Raw genomic sequence first — 13,120 nt, forward strand, 5'->3', positions numbered from 1 at the left:
TAAGGCTTGGTTTATCTGTTTCTCTGTCTTACTGCATTCCTGTCTATGTACCTGTCAGTCTGTCTATCTGTCTGTTCATCAGTCCTCTCTAGGTATCTGTTTCTATATAAGTAAATATGTGTGTTTCTGCCTATGTATGCATCTGTTTATCTCTCTCGATCTCCAGTGTCTGTCAATCTGTCTGTCCATTGGTCTGTCCCTCTATGGAATTCATCAATCAGTCGATCTTTCCCATTCTTCTTCTCAGCTGTCCACCCTAGAAAATCAGAACAAGTGGTTGCTGGCAAGCAAAGCATATGATGGTGTCCCTGTGATGTTCAGGTGGCTCAGAAGATGTATTTGGTTCAAGATTGGAGGGGGAGTGGCAGACCTCTACTTTGGCCAGTGAGGTGAGTGGCTGTGGCAGACTGCATGATGCGTCCAAACCCTTTTTCTTTGACTCTTCCATGAGGCGCTGGAAGTCTTGAATAGGAAAGCAAGGAATCAATAGCTCAGAGGCTAAGCTCTGAGCATTACTTCATAGGGATCTTAACCTGTTGTCCTGACATTTCCCAAAAAGGAGCATTTACTAAAGAAGAATGGCATTTGCTCGGGCAGGCTATGAAACAAAGTGAGGCAAAAGGACATAGAGTGTTAGCCGCCATTGAGGTCCCATGCACTCTAGTGAGGATACTGCACAAACTGTGGAGAGTTGAGCTGTTCCTCACCTGCAGCCCCACCTTTCACTGCTTCTACTCACTCTTCTTTACCCTTTGAATCAGATGACCAAGGAGATAGACCCCTTCCTTTATGCTGCAGATGCCAAGAACCAGCCCCATGGCCTGGGGCAAGCCTCCTGCCCAAATCCCTTGTTTCTGTCCTCACTGCTGTCAAATGATAGCTAAACCCCAGCATGGAGGCATGCTGTCCTCCCAAGGAGCAGATTTTGCTGGCAAGCTCTCCCACCTTGGCTCCCTCCTGACCACAGTCAACATGACTTTCACATCAATAAAATGTCCCCTTTTCTTTTGAAGCCATGTTTCAGAGTCTTGCATTCTTACGATGATATAACTCCGAGCTCCAGTGGAGCATCTATGAACCCCACAACAATCATTCCAGGTGCCATTCAACAAAATGATGTCGTCTCCTCAGGGAGAAAACTGACACCTGAGACCAAGGAAGAAATGCAAAATCTTGAAACAGCTGGAGACCAGAAACTAAGTCTGGAGAATTGATCCTTCTCAAACTGTTCTAGCCAGCCTTTTATTGATTTCTTTATTCAGAAATTGTCTTCTTACATTGCTTTTCAGATTTTATTTAGTCAGTTTAGCACATTATTTCTCCTCGGTGACAAGAATCATATTCTTTCAATCCTTCCCCTGCCCTACCCTTCCCATAGTCGAGGGGAATTCCACTGGGTATGACATGTGTCCTTCAGGAGAACCTCTTTTCTAGTTGTTGATGTTTGCACTAGGATGTTCATTTAGAGTCTATATCCCCAGCCTTAACCCCCTGGACCCTTGTAATCTAGCAGTTGTTTTTCTTGGGTGTTTCTACTCCCACAGTTTTCCTTGTGAATGTGGATAGTGTTGTTTCTCATCGATTCTGCCGGGTGATTTAGGATGATTGCATTGACACTAATGAAGAAGTCCATTCCATTCCATTCCATTGTACCACGGTGCATCCATCTCTATGTACAATGTTCTCCTGGTTCTACTTCTCTCACTCTGCATCCATTCCTGGAGGTCTTTCCAGTTCCTGTGGAATTCCACCAGTTTATTATTCCTTTGAGGTCTATACTATTTCAGCACCCACAGGTACCCCAATTTGTTCAGCCATTCCCCAGTTGAAGGGTATCCCCTCCTTTTCCAATTTTTGGCCACTCCAAAGAGAGCAGCTATCAATATTCTTGGTCAAGCCTTTGTCCTTATTATGGGTATGTGGTAGAAACCCTGCAGTGCTATGGCTGGATCAAAAGGCAGACCATTTTGTAGCACCCTCTGGGCAGAGTTCCAAATTGCCCTCCAGAATGGTTGGATCAATTCACCACTCCAGCAACAATGCCTTCACATCCAGACTTTGCCTCATCCCCTCAAGCATTCATTATATTCCCTTGCTGTCATGTTAGCCAATCTGTGTAGCCTCCATTTTCAAGAGGAGACACATTCTCATTGATACTTTGCATCAGAGTTACACCATTATTGGATAGATTCAAACTTTGAAACACCAGGCAGAGCCACCTATTAGTTGTTCGGGATTGGCAGAGGTACTGCTTACTCAAATGACAAAAAGGGGTCCCAGTACTGATGTTCGTCTAAACCCAATAGCAGGAATGCAAGTTGCAACATTCCATTCACTGTATCGGTCTTGGCCATTAAATTTTTCAAATGTGCTAGGTAAAATGGAGAATCCTCTTCCTAGTGCTGGAATCTTTCAAACTGTGAATTTCTCTATAATTGTTCTTTCAAAAGTAACATCCTTGAACCTGTTAACTTGGAAATAATGCCGAGCTATCAATTAGTCATAAAAACCCAAGTCTTTAACCACAATTTCACCTTTAAAACAATATTGAAATTCAAATTTAAAAGTTTTACACACACACACACACACACATACACGGTAATCTGAAAAAATTAACCCTAACTCTTTGAAAACAAATACCAGCTTGATAAAAATGTGAAATGACTGCATACAAATAAACATGTTAATACCTCGAGGAAAATGCCTCTTATTAGCAATACTCAATATTGCCTGCACTTGATATACACGATTTCACACATTACTCCTACCAAAAGGTGGGAAGAAAATATTAGACTGTAAAGTCAAGAATTTCTGGTCTTCCTTTGGTCTTCTGCTCTATAATCCCCAGTACAGATGACCAGCTCCTGCCCTTGTCTCTAGATTTTCAGAGGAATGAACTGTTGTAATACATCTTGATAGACATTATTTGCTAACGTTTCTATCACCTGCAAGTAGAAGAAATCCATTAGACATACGGTATAGCCCAAACCGCACGGAACATTGAGAGGAAACGGAGAACTCAAGTTCTTCAGCTTCCTTGAGAAGCTCTTTCATACATCAAATTTGATAACTCTTTAGACCCTAAGCCCTGACGTTTAAATTCATGCAGAAACTTTATCTATTATAGTAGCCTTAAAGCAGTTACTCAGATGCAGTAGTGAACACTCTGGCTCTCACACTCCAACTCAAGCTTCCCATTCAACGCTTTCAGCCAAACATACATGCATGTCACCTAGACTCTCCTCGCTCTTCCTTCTACTAGAAATACTATTTCACTCACATACACAGATACCAACAGTCAGTCACACACAAACTTTAGTCAGTTATGGAGCATGTGTTCAGGTTGTCCCGGGCTCCATTTTGGCCGACTTACCTTGGAACCAGATTTGGTTGATATTCCACACTTTTTTACTTATTGTATTCTTTACTCAGAGTCTGGTGCCAGGACTTTTACAGGGTATAAACCCAGGACTCTGGGGATGTTATCCCAGGGATGGCCCCTAGCCTAGATGACATGTGTAAGTGTTAAGGTCCGGGATTTCACCCACCACCAAGGAAGACCCATGGACAACGCAATCAGGCAAAGAAAGGGCCCTTTATTGAACTAATGCGCACTAGTGGGAACTCAGCCAAATGAGTTCTGAGTTCCCTCCTGAAGATTCAGTCTTAAATACTTTTCAGCATGAATAACCCCCCTCCCTTCCTCATTCCAGGCCATTATCTGTTGCATGCTCTTGTTGGAAAGTTTCCGAGTTTTTTTGCACCTGGGACCTTCGTCCTGAAGTTTATCTGTTAGTAGTTGGGACCTTGGACAGGTCCCAAAGATTTATCTGTCTGTGGCTTAGCATTTCCCTTGACTGAATATCTCAAGGCTTGGGCAATTTCCAACTCAGATCTCCTTTACAAGGAGGAAAAGTATTTGGGGATCCTCTCTACCACATGGGGGAAATCTAGGAGCATGGAAAGATGAGTGACATTGCTATAGCTAAAAGGAATTCCCTGACCGAATACAATCAAGCATAAGAAAGGAATGCTAGCAAAAGGCTAGGGTCTAAGAGAGTGGGGTGCTTATAGTGGATACTGAAGAATAGTCCTCGCCAGGTGTGGATCTTCTTGGGAAAGGGTCTCTTGATAAAATTGGGGAGACTATCTAACTACGATTGTCATTCTCCCGAGGGTCCCTCTTCAGTCTGAAACTGCTCACCTCGGATTCCCTCAGGGAGGATTCCCATGGGAACAGGGAAGAAGTACAAACTTTGGGGTCTTCAACCTACAAGCTCCTCCGTAAATCTGGGCTTCACCAGATCCCACTAGGCCACAAGTTTGGGATTTCTAGATTCCATGTTGACACACCTTATTGCCGATGCTGTGAATACATCCACTGCATCAAATCAGGAAACAGTAGAATCTGTATTTGCCAATGGTGGTCTGTTAATGTAGATACAGTATCGTTTTTTTTTTTTTGCTGGAAGCAGAATTGCTTGCACTTTGACCGTGATGAAAATCATAGCACAGACTTGTAAAATCCCACGTGATTCATTGTCTGTTGTTTATCTGGTTATTTGTTGAACAGCTGTAAAAATTAAAGGACAGCAAGATGTAGAAAGTGTTCTATTGATGGACAGCACCGTGAATCCTATCTTGCAAAGACAGAGTTAAAATTTTAGAACACTCTTTTGCTCTCACACCAATCTCGTCATTCCCGAGTCTGTGGTAATATCAAAGGACCATGGCCTTCCCGGTTTTTCTATTGTCAACCTGGAATCAAGGAACCCCAAACTTGTGGCCTAGACGTATCTGGTGTAGCCTGGATTTCCGGAGGAGCTAATAGATTGGAGACTCCAAAGTTTGTACTTGTTCCCTGATCCCGTGAGAATCCAGAGAGATAGAGACAGACAGATAGAAAGACCGATAGGCAGGCCGACTGGCAGATGGGTAGTGAGATAGGTAGGAGGGCAGATAGATGGATATAGAGATAGCACATAGAGAGACACGTAGTCAAACACAGAAAGAGAGATAGACAGGCAGGCAGACAGACAGATCGAGAGATAAATAGATAGGAACATAGAACAAAAAGACATAGAAACAGAAACAGAATGTGAGATCGAGACATTGAAAGATTAATAGAACTACAGGATGAGGGAAGGTGAAACAAAGGGACAGACAGAGACAGATAGATGGAAGGGCATATAGAGGGAAAATGGAATCGAGAGACAGAGAGAGACACAGAAAGTCAGGCATATCGATAGACAGGTAGACAGGGATACACAAATATCTCTCTCTATCTGTCTCTCTGTCTCTCTATGTACCTTTCTATCTCTCTGTCTGTTGATCTGTCTTTCTATCTATCTATCTATCTATCTATCTATCTATCTATCTATCTATCTATCTATCTATCGATGTATCTATCGATCTATCTATGTCTTTGTGTTCCTATCGGTGTAGTTTATGTATCTTTCTGCCTGCTTGTTTTTGCATGGATAACACTGTGTGTATGTCATTTGTGTGTTTTAAAGTATTGTGACATCCTGGGGAACTACAACTCCCAATGTGACCTAGTGGTAACATCCCTTTGAGTCCTGGCTTGGGATTGGTCTTGCATTGGACCAATCCTGTGTTGGGGGATGGACTTTGTCTATGGTCCCTCCTTAGCATGGGATTGGTCCATCTCAAAACCAATCCCATGAAAAGGAACTGGGCATCATCTCTTACCCAGCAGGGGATTGGTCAAATTCAAGGCCAATCCTTCTCAGGAAATAAGAGGGAGGGAACCTTGTAGTATGCTGGGAGATATAGTCCAGTAGGCCACAACCATTGAATACCCACCTGATCTCTCCATGTAGAAGGAGACATAGACAGGTAGACTGACCCACAGATTATTTGATCTGTTATTCTGTCTATTCGCCTACTGGTTCTTGTGTCTGTCAGCCTGTCTGTGTTTCTTTTGTGGGTTTTCAAGTGTAGTGACAGGCTCGGGAACTACAAGCCCCATTGTGCCCCAGGGATCTGTACCTTTTGAGTCCTGGCTTGGGATTGGTCCGGAATTCGATCAATCCTGTCGTCGGGGAGGGACAATACCCATGGCCCCTCCTTAGCCCAGAATTGGTCCATCTCTTTAGCAATCACGCACAGTAAAGTAGGGAGCATCATTCCTCACCAAGCCTAGGATTAGTGCAATTCAAGACCAATCCCAACCAGGAAAGATGGGGGAGGGACCCCTGGAGCACACTGGGAAATGCAGTTCTTCAGGCGACAACCTAAGAAGAGCAAAACTATATCTTGCTCTATATCCATGTAGACTGAGAGATGGACAAGGGGACCGACAGACAGGACGACTGACAGACATAAGGCTTGGTTTATCTGTTTCTCTGTCTTACTGCATTCCTGTCTATGTACCTGTCAGTCTGTCTATCTGTCTGTTCATCAGTCCTCTCTGGGTATCTGTCTCTATATAAGTAAGTATGTGTGTTTCTGTCTATGTATGCATCTGTTTATCTCTCGATCTCCAGTGTCTGTCAATCTGTCTGTCCATTGGTCTGTCCCTCTATGGAATTCATCAATCAGTCGATCTTTCCCATTCTTCTTCTCAGCTGTCCACCCTAGAAAATCAGAACAAGTGGTTGCTGGCAAGCAAAGCATATGATGGTGTCCCTGTGATGTTCAGGTGGCTCAGAAGATGTATTTGGTTCAAGATTGGAGGGGGAGTGGCAGACCTCTACTTTGGCCAGTGAGGTGAGTGGCTGTGGCAGACTGCATGATGCGTCCAAACCCTTTTTCTTTGACTCTTCCATGAGGCGCTGGAAGTCTTGAATAGGAAAGCAAGGAATCAATAGCTCAGAGGCTAAGCTCTGAGCATTACTTCATAGGGATCTTAACCTGTTGTCCTGACATTTCCCAAAAAGGAGCATTTACTAAAGAAGAATGGCATTTCCTCGGGCAGGCTATGAAACAAAGTGAGGCAAAAGGACATAGAGTGTTAGCCGCCATTGAGGTCCCATGCACTCTAGTGAGGATACTGCACAAACTGTGGAGAGTTGAGCTGTTCCTCACCTGCAGCCCCACCTTTCACTGCTGCTACTCACTCTTCTTTACCCTTTGAATCAGATGACCAAGGAGATAGACCCCTTCCTTTATGCTGCAAATGCCAAGAACCAGCCCCATGGCCTGGGGCAAGCCTCCTGCCCAAATCCCTTGTTTCTGTCCTCACTGTTGTCAAATGATAGCTAAACCCCAGCATGGAGGCATGCTGTGTTGCCTTCCTCCCAAGGAGCAGATTTTGCTCTCAAGCTCTCCCACCTTGGCTGCCTCCTGACCACAGTCAACATGACTTTCACATCAATAAAATGTCCCCTTTTCTTTTGAAGCCATGTTTCAGAGTCTTGCATTCTTACGATGATATAACTCCGAGCTCCAGTGGAGCATCTATGAACCCCACAACAATCATTCCAGGTGCCATTCAACAAAATGATGTCGTCTCCTCAGGGAGAAAACTGTCACCTGAGACCAAGGAAGAAATGCAAAATCTTGAAACAGCTGGAGACCAGAAACTAAGTCTGGAGAATTGATCCTTCTCAAACTGTTCTAGCCAGCCTTTTATTGATTTCTTTATTCAGAAATTGTCTTCTTACATTGCTTTTCAGATTTTATTTAGTCAGTTTAGCACATTATTTCTCCTCGGTGACAAGAATCATATTCTTTCAATCCTTCCCCTGCCCTACCCTTCCCATAGTCGAGGGGAATTCCACTGGGTATGACATGTGTCCTTCAGGAGAACCTCTTTTCTTGTTGTTGATGTTTGCACTAGGATATTCATTTAGAGTCTATATCCCCAGCCTTAACCCCCTGGACCCTTGTAATCTAGCAGTTGTTTTTCTTGGGTGTTTCTACTCCCACAGTTTTCCTTGTGAATGTGGATAGTGTTGTTTTTCATCGATTCTGCCGGGTGATTTAGGATGATTGCATTGACACTAATGAAGAAGTCCATTCCATTCCATTCCATTGTACCACGGTGCATCCATCTCTATGTACAATGTTCTCCTGGTTCTACTTCTCTCACTCTGCATCCATTCCTGGAGGTCTTTCCAGTTCCTGTGGAATTCCACCAGTTTATTATTCCTTTGAGGTCTATACTATTTCAGCACCCACAGGTACCCCAATTTGTTCAGCCATTCCCCAGTTGAAGGGTATCCCCTCCTTTTCCAATTTTTGGCCACTCCAAAGAGAGCAGCTATCAATATTCTTGGTCAAGCCTTTGTCCTTATTATGGGTATGTGGTAGAAACCCTGCAGTGCTATGGCTGGATCAAAAGGCAGACCATCTTGTAGCGCCCTCTGGGCAGAGTTCCAAATTGCCCTCCAGAATGGTTGGATCAATTCACCACTCCAGCAACAATGCCTTCACATCCAGACTTTGCCTCATCCCCTCAAGCATTCATTATATTCCCTTGCTGTCATGTTAGCCAATCTGTGTAGCCTCCATTTTCAAGAGGAGACACATTCTCATTGATACTTTGCATCAGAGTTACACCATTATTGGATAGATTCAAACTTTGAAACACCAGGCAGAGCCACCTATTAGTTGTTCGGGATTGGCAGAGGTACTGCTTACTCAAATGACAAAAAGAGGTCCCAGTACTGATGTTCGTCTAAACCCAATAGCAGGAATGCAAGTTGCAACGTTCCATTCACTGTATCGGTCTTGGCCATTAAATTTTTCAAATGTGCTAGGTAAAATGGAGAATCCTCTTCCTAGTGCTGGAATCTTTCAAACTGTGAATTTCTCTATAATTGTTCTTTCAAAAGTAACATCCTTGAACCTGTTAACTTGGAAATAATGCCGAGCTATCAATTAGTCATAAAAACCCAAGTCTTTAACCACAATTTCACCTTTAAAACAATATTGAAATTCAAATTTAAAAGTTTTACACACACACACACACAAACACACACACACACACACACACACACACACACACACGGTAATCTGAAAAAATTAACCCTAACTCTTTGAAAACAAATACCAGCTTGATAAAAATGTGAAATGACTGCATACAAATAAACATGTTAATACCTCGAAGAAAATGCCTCTCATTAGCAATACTCAATATTGCCTGCACTTGATATACACGATTTCACACATTACTCCTACCAAAAGGTGGGAAGAAAATATTAGACTGTAAAGTCAAGAATTTCTGGTCTTCCTTTGGTCTTCTGCTCTATAATCCCCAGTACAGATGACCAGCTCCTGCCCTTGTCTCTAGATTTTCAGAGGAATGAACTGTTGTAATACATCTTGATAGACATTATTTGCTAACGTTTCTATCACCTGCAAGTAGAAGAAATCCATTAGACATACGGTATAGCCCAAACCGCACGGAACATTGAGAGGAAACGGAGAACTCAAGTTCTTCAGCTTCCTTGAGAAGCTCTTTCATACATCAAATTTGATAACTCTTTAGACCCTAAGCCCTGACGTTTAAATTCATGCAGAAACTTTCTCTATTATAGTAGCCTTAAAGCAGTTACTCAGACGCAGTAGTGAACACTCTGGCTCTCACACTCCAACTCAAGCTTCCCATTCAACGCTTTCAGCCAAACATACATGCATGTCACCTAGACTCTCCTCGCTCTTCCTTCTACTAGAAATACTATTTCACTCACATACACAGATACCAACAGTCAGTCACACACAAACTTTAGTCAGTTATGGAGCATGTGTTCAGGTTGTCCCGGGCTCCATTTTGGCCGACTTACCTTGGAACCAGATTTGGTTGATAATTCCACACTTTTTTACTTATTGTATTCTTTACTCAGAGTCTGGTGCCACGACTTTTACAGGGTATAAACCCAGGACTCTGGGGATGTTATCCCAGGGATGGCCCCTAGCCTAGATGACAAGTGTAAGTGTTAAGGTCCGGGATTTTACCCACCACCAAGGAAGATCCCTGGACAACGCAATCAGGCAAAGAAAGGGCCCTTTATTGAACTAATGCGCACTACTGGGAACTCAGCCAAAAGAGTTCTGAGTTCCCTCCTGAAGATTCAGTCTTAAATACTTTTCAGCATGAATAACCCCCCTCCCTTCCTCATTCCAGGCCATTATCTGTTGCATGCTCTTGTTGGAAAGTTTCCGAGTTTTTTTGCACCTGGGACCTTCGTCCTGAAGTTTATCTGTTAGTAGTTGGGACCTTGGACAGGTCCCAAAGTTTTATCTGTCTGTGGCTTAGCATTTCCCTTGACTGAATATCTCAAGGCTTGGGCAATTTCCAACTCAGATCTCCTTTACAAGGAGGAAAAGTATTTGGGGATCCTCTCTACCACATGGGGGAAATCTAGGAGCATGGAAAGATGAGTGACATTGCTATAGCTAAAAGGAATTCCCTGACCGAATACAATCAAGCATAAGAAAGGAATGCTAGCAAAAGGCTAGGGTCTAAGAGAGTGGGGTGCTTATAGTGGATACTGAAGAATAGTCCTCGCCAGGTGTGGATCTTCTTGGGAAAGGGTCTCTTGATAAAATTGGGGAGACTATCTAACTACGATTGTCATTCTCCCGAGGGTCCCTCGTCAGTCTGAAACTGCTCACCTCGGATTCCCTCAGGGAGGATTCCCATGGGAACAGGGAAGAAGTACAAACTTTGGGGTCTTCAACCTACAAGCTCCTCCGTAAATCTGGGCTTCACCAGATCCCACTAGGCCACAAGTTTGGGATTTCTAGATTCCATGTTGACACACCTTATTGCCGATGCTGTGAATACATCCACTGCATCAAATCAGGAAACAGTAGAATCTGTATTTGCCAATGGTGGTCTGTTAATGTAGATACAGTATCGTTTTTTTTTTTTTGCTGGAAGCAGAATTGCTTGCACTTTGACCGTGATGAAAATCATAGCACAGACTTGTAAAATCCCATGTGATTCATTGTCTGTTGGTTATCTGGTTATTTGCTGAACAGCTGTAAAAATTAAAGGACAGCAAGATGTAGAAAGTGTTCTATTGATGGACAGCACCGTGAATCCTATCTTGCAAAGACAGAGTTAAAATTTTAGAACACACTTTTGCTCTCACACCAATCTCGTCATTCCCGAGTCTGTGGTAATATCAAAGGACCATGGCCTTCCCGGTTTTTCTATTGTCAACCTGGAATCAAGAAAACCCAAACTTGGGGCCTAGACGTATCTGGTGTAGCCTGGATTTCCGGAGGAGCTAATAGATTGGAGACTCCAAAGTTTGTACTTGTTCCCTGATCCCGTGAGAATCCAGAGAGATAGAGACAGACAGATAGAAAGACCGATAGGCAGGCCGACTGGCAGATGGGTAGTGAGATAGGTAGGAGGGCAGATAGATGGATATAGAGATAGCACATAGAGAGACACGTAGTCAAACACAGAAAGAGAGATAGACAGGCAGGCAGACAGACAGATCGAGAGATAAATAGATAGGAACATAGAACAAAAAGACATAGAAACAGAAACAGAATGTGAGATCGAGACATTGAAAGATTAATAGAACTACAGGATGAGGGAAGGTGAAAGAAAGGGACAGACAGAGACAGATAGATGGAAGGGCATATAGAGGGAAAATGGAATCGAGAGACAGAGAGAGACACAGAAAATCAGGCATATCGATAGACATGTAGACAGGGATACACAAATATCTCTCTCTATCTGTCTCTCTGTCTCTCTATGTACCTTTCTATCTCTCTGTCTGTTGATCTGTCTTTCTATCTATCTATCTATCTATCTATCTATCTATCTATCTATCTATCTATCTATCGATGTAACTATCGATCTATCTATGTCTTTGTGTTCCTATTGGTGTAGTTTATGTATCTATCTGCCTGCTTGTTTTTGCATGGATCACACTGTGTGTATGTCATTTGTGTGTTTTAAAGTATTGTAACATCCTGGGGAACTACAACTCCCAATGTGACCTAGTGGTAACATCCCTTTGAGTCCTGGCTTGGGATTGGTCTTGCATTGGACCAATCCTGTGTTGGGGGATGGACTTTGTCTATGGTCCCTCCTTAGCATGGGATTGGTCCATCTCAAAACCAATCCCATAAAAGGGAACTGGGCATCATCTCTTACCCAGCAGGGGATTGGTCAAATTCAAGGGAATCCTTCTCAGGAAATAAGAGGGAGGGAACCTTGTAGTATGCTGGGAGATATAGTCCAGTAGGCCACAACCATTGAATACCCACCTGATCTCTCAATGTAGAAGGAGACATAGACAGCTAGACTGACCCACAGATTATTTGATCTGTTATTCTGTCTATTCGCCTACTGGTTCTTGTGTCTGTCAGCCTGTCTGTGTTTCTTTTGTGGGTTTTCAAGTGTAGTGACAGCCTCGGGAACTACAAGCCCCATTGTGCCCCAGGGATCTGTACCTTTTGAGTCCTGGCTTGGGATTGGTCCGGAATTCGATCAATCCTGTCGTCGGGGAGGGACAATACCCATGGCCCCTCCTTAGCCCAGAATTGGTCCATCTCTTTAGCAATCACGCACAGTAAAGTAGGGAGCATCATTCCTGACCAAGCCTAGAATTAGTGCAATTCAAGACCAATCCCAACCAGGAAAGATGGGGGAGGGACCCCTGGAGCACACTGGGAAATGCAGTTCTTCAGGCGACAACCTAAGAAGAGCAAAACTATATCTTGCTCTATATCCATGTAGACTGAGAGATGGACAAGGGGACCGACAGACAGGACGACTGACAGACATAAGGCTTTGTTTATCTGTTTCTCTGTCTTACTGCATTCCTGTCTATGTACCTGTCAGTCTGTCTATCTGTCTGTTCATCAGTCCTCTCTGGGTATCTGTTTCTATATAAGTAAATATGTGTGTTTCTGCCTATGTATGCATCTGTTTATCTCTCTCGATCTCCAGTGTCTGTCAATCTGTCTGTCCATTGGTCTGTCCCTCTATGGAATTCATCAATCAGTCGATCTTTCCCATTCTTCTTCTCAGCTGTCCACCCTAGAAAATCAGAACAAGTGGTTGCTGGCAAGCAAAGCATATGATGGTGTCCCTGTGATGTTCAGGTGGCTCAGAAGATGTATTTGGTTCAAGATTGGAGGGGGAGTGGCAGACCTCTACTTTGGCCAGTGAGGTGAGTGGCTG

General features: G+C 43.5%; 1 long non-coding RNA gene across 1 annotated transcript in view; it reads left to right on the forward strand.

Annotated features, from left to right (window-relative positions):
• Positions 1 to 13,120, forward strand: part of LOC103103347 (uncharacterized) — a 308,316-nt gene that overhangs the window by 34,704 nt on the left and 260,492 nt on the right. Inside the window, exons 5-7 of the long non-coding RNA XR_008914376.1 lie at positions 248 to 389; positions 6,591 to 6,732; positions 12,968 to 13,109. This is a non-coding gene — a long non-coding RNA (uncharacterized LOC103103347). The remainder of the gene's footprint in view (positions 1 to 247; positions 390 to 6,590; positions 6,733 to 12,967; positions 13,110 to 13,120) is intronic.

Source organism: Monodelphis domestica, chromosome X (assembly GCF_027887165.1).
Source record: "Monodelphis domestica isolate mMonDom1 chromosome X, mMonDom1.pri, whole genome shotgun sequence".
Classification (NCBI taxonomy): Eukaryota; Metazoa; Chordata; class Mammalia; order Didelphimorphia; family Didelphidae; genus Monodelphis; species Monodelphis domestica.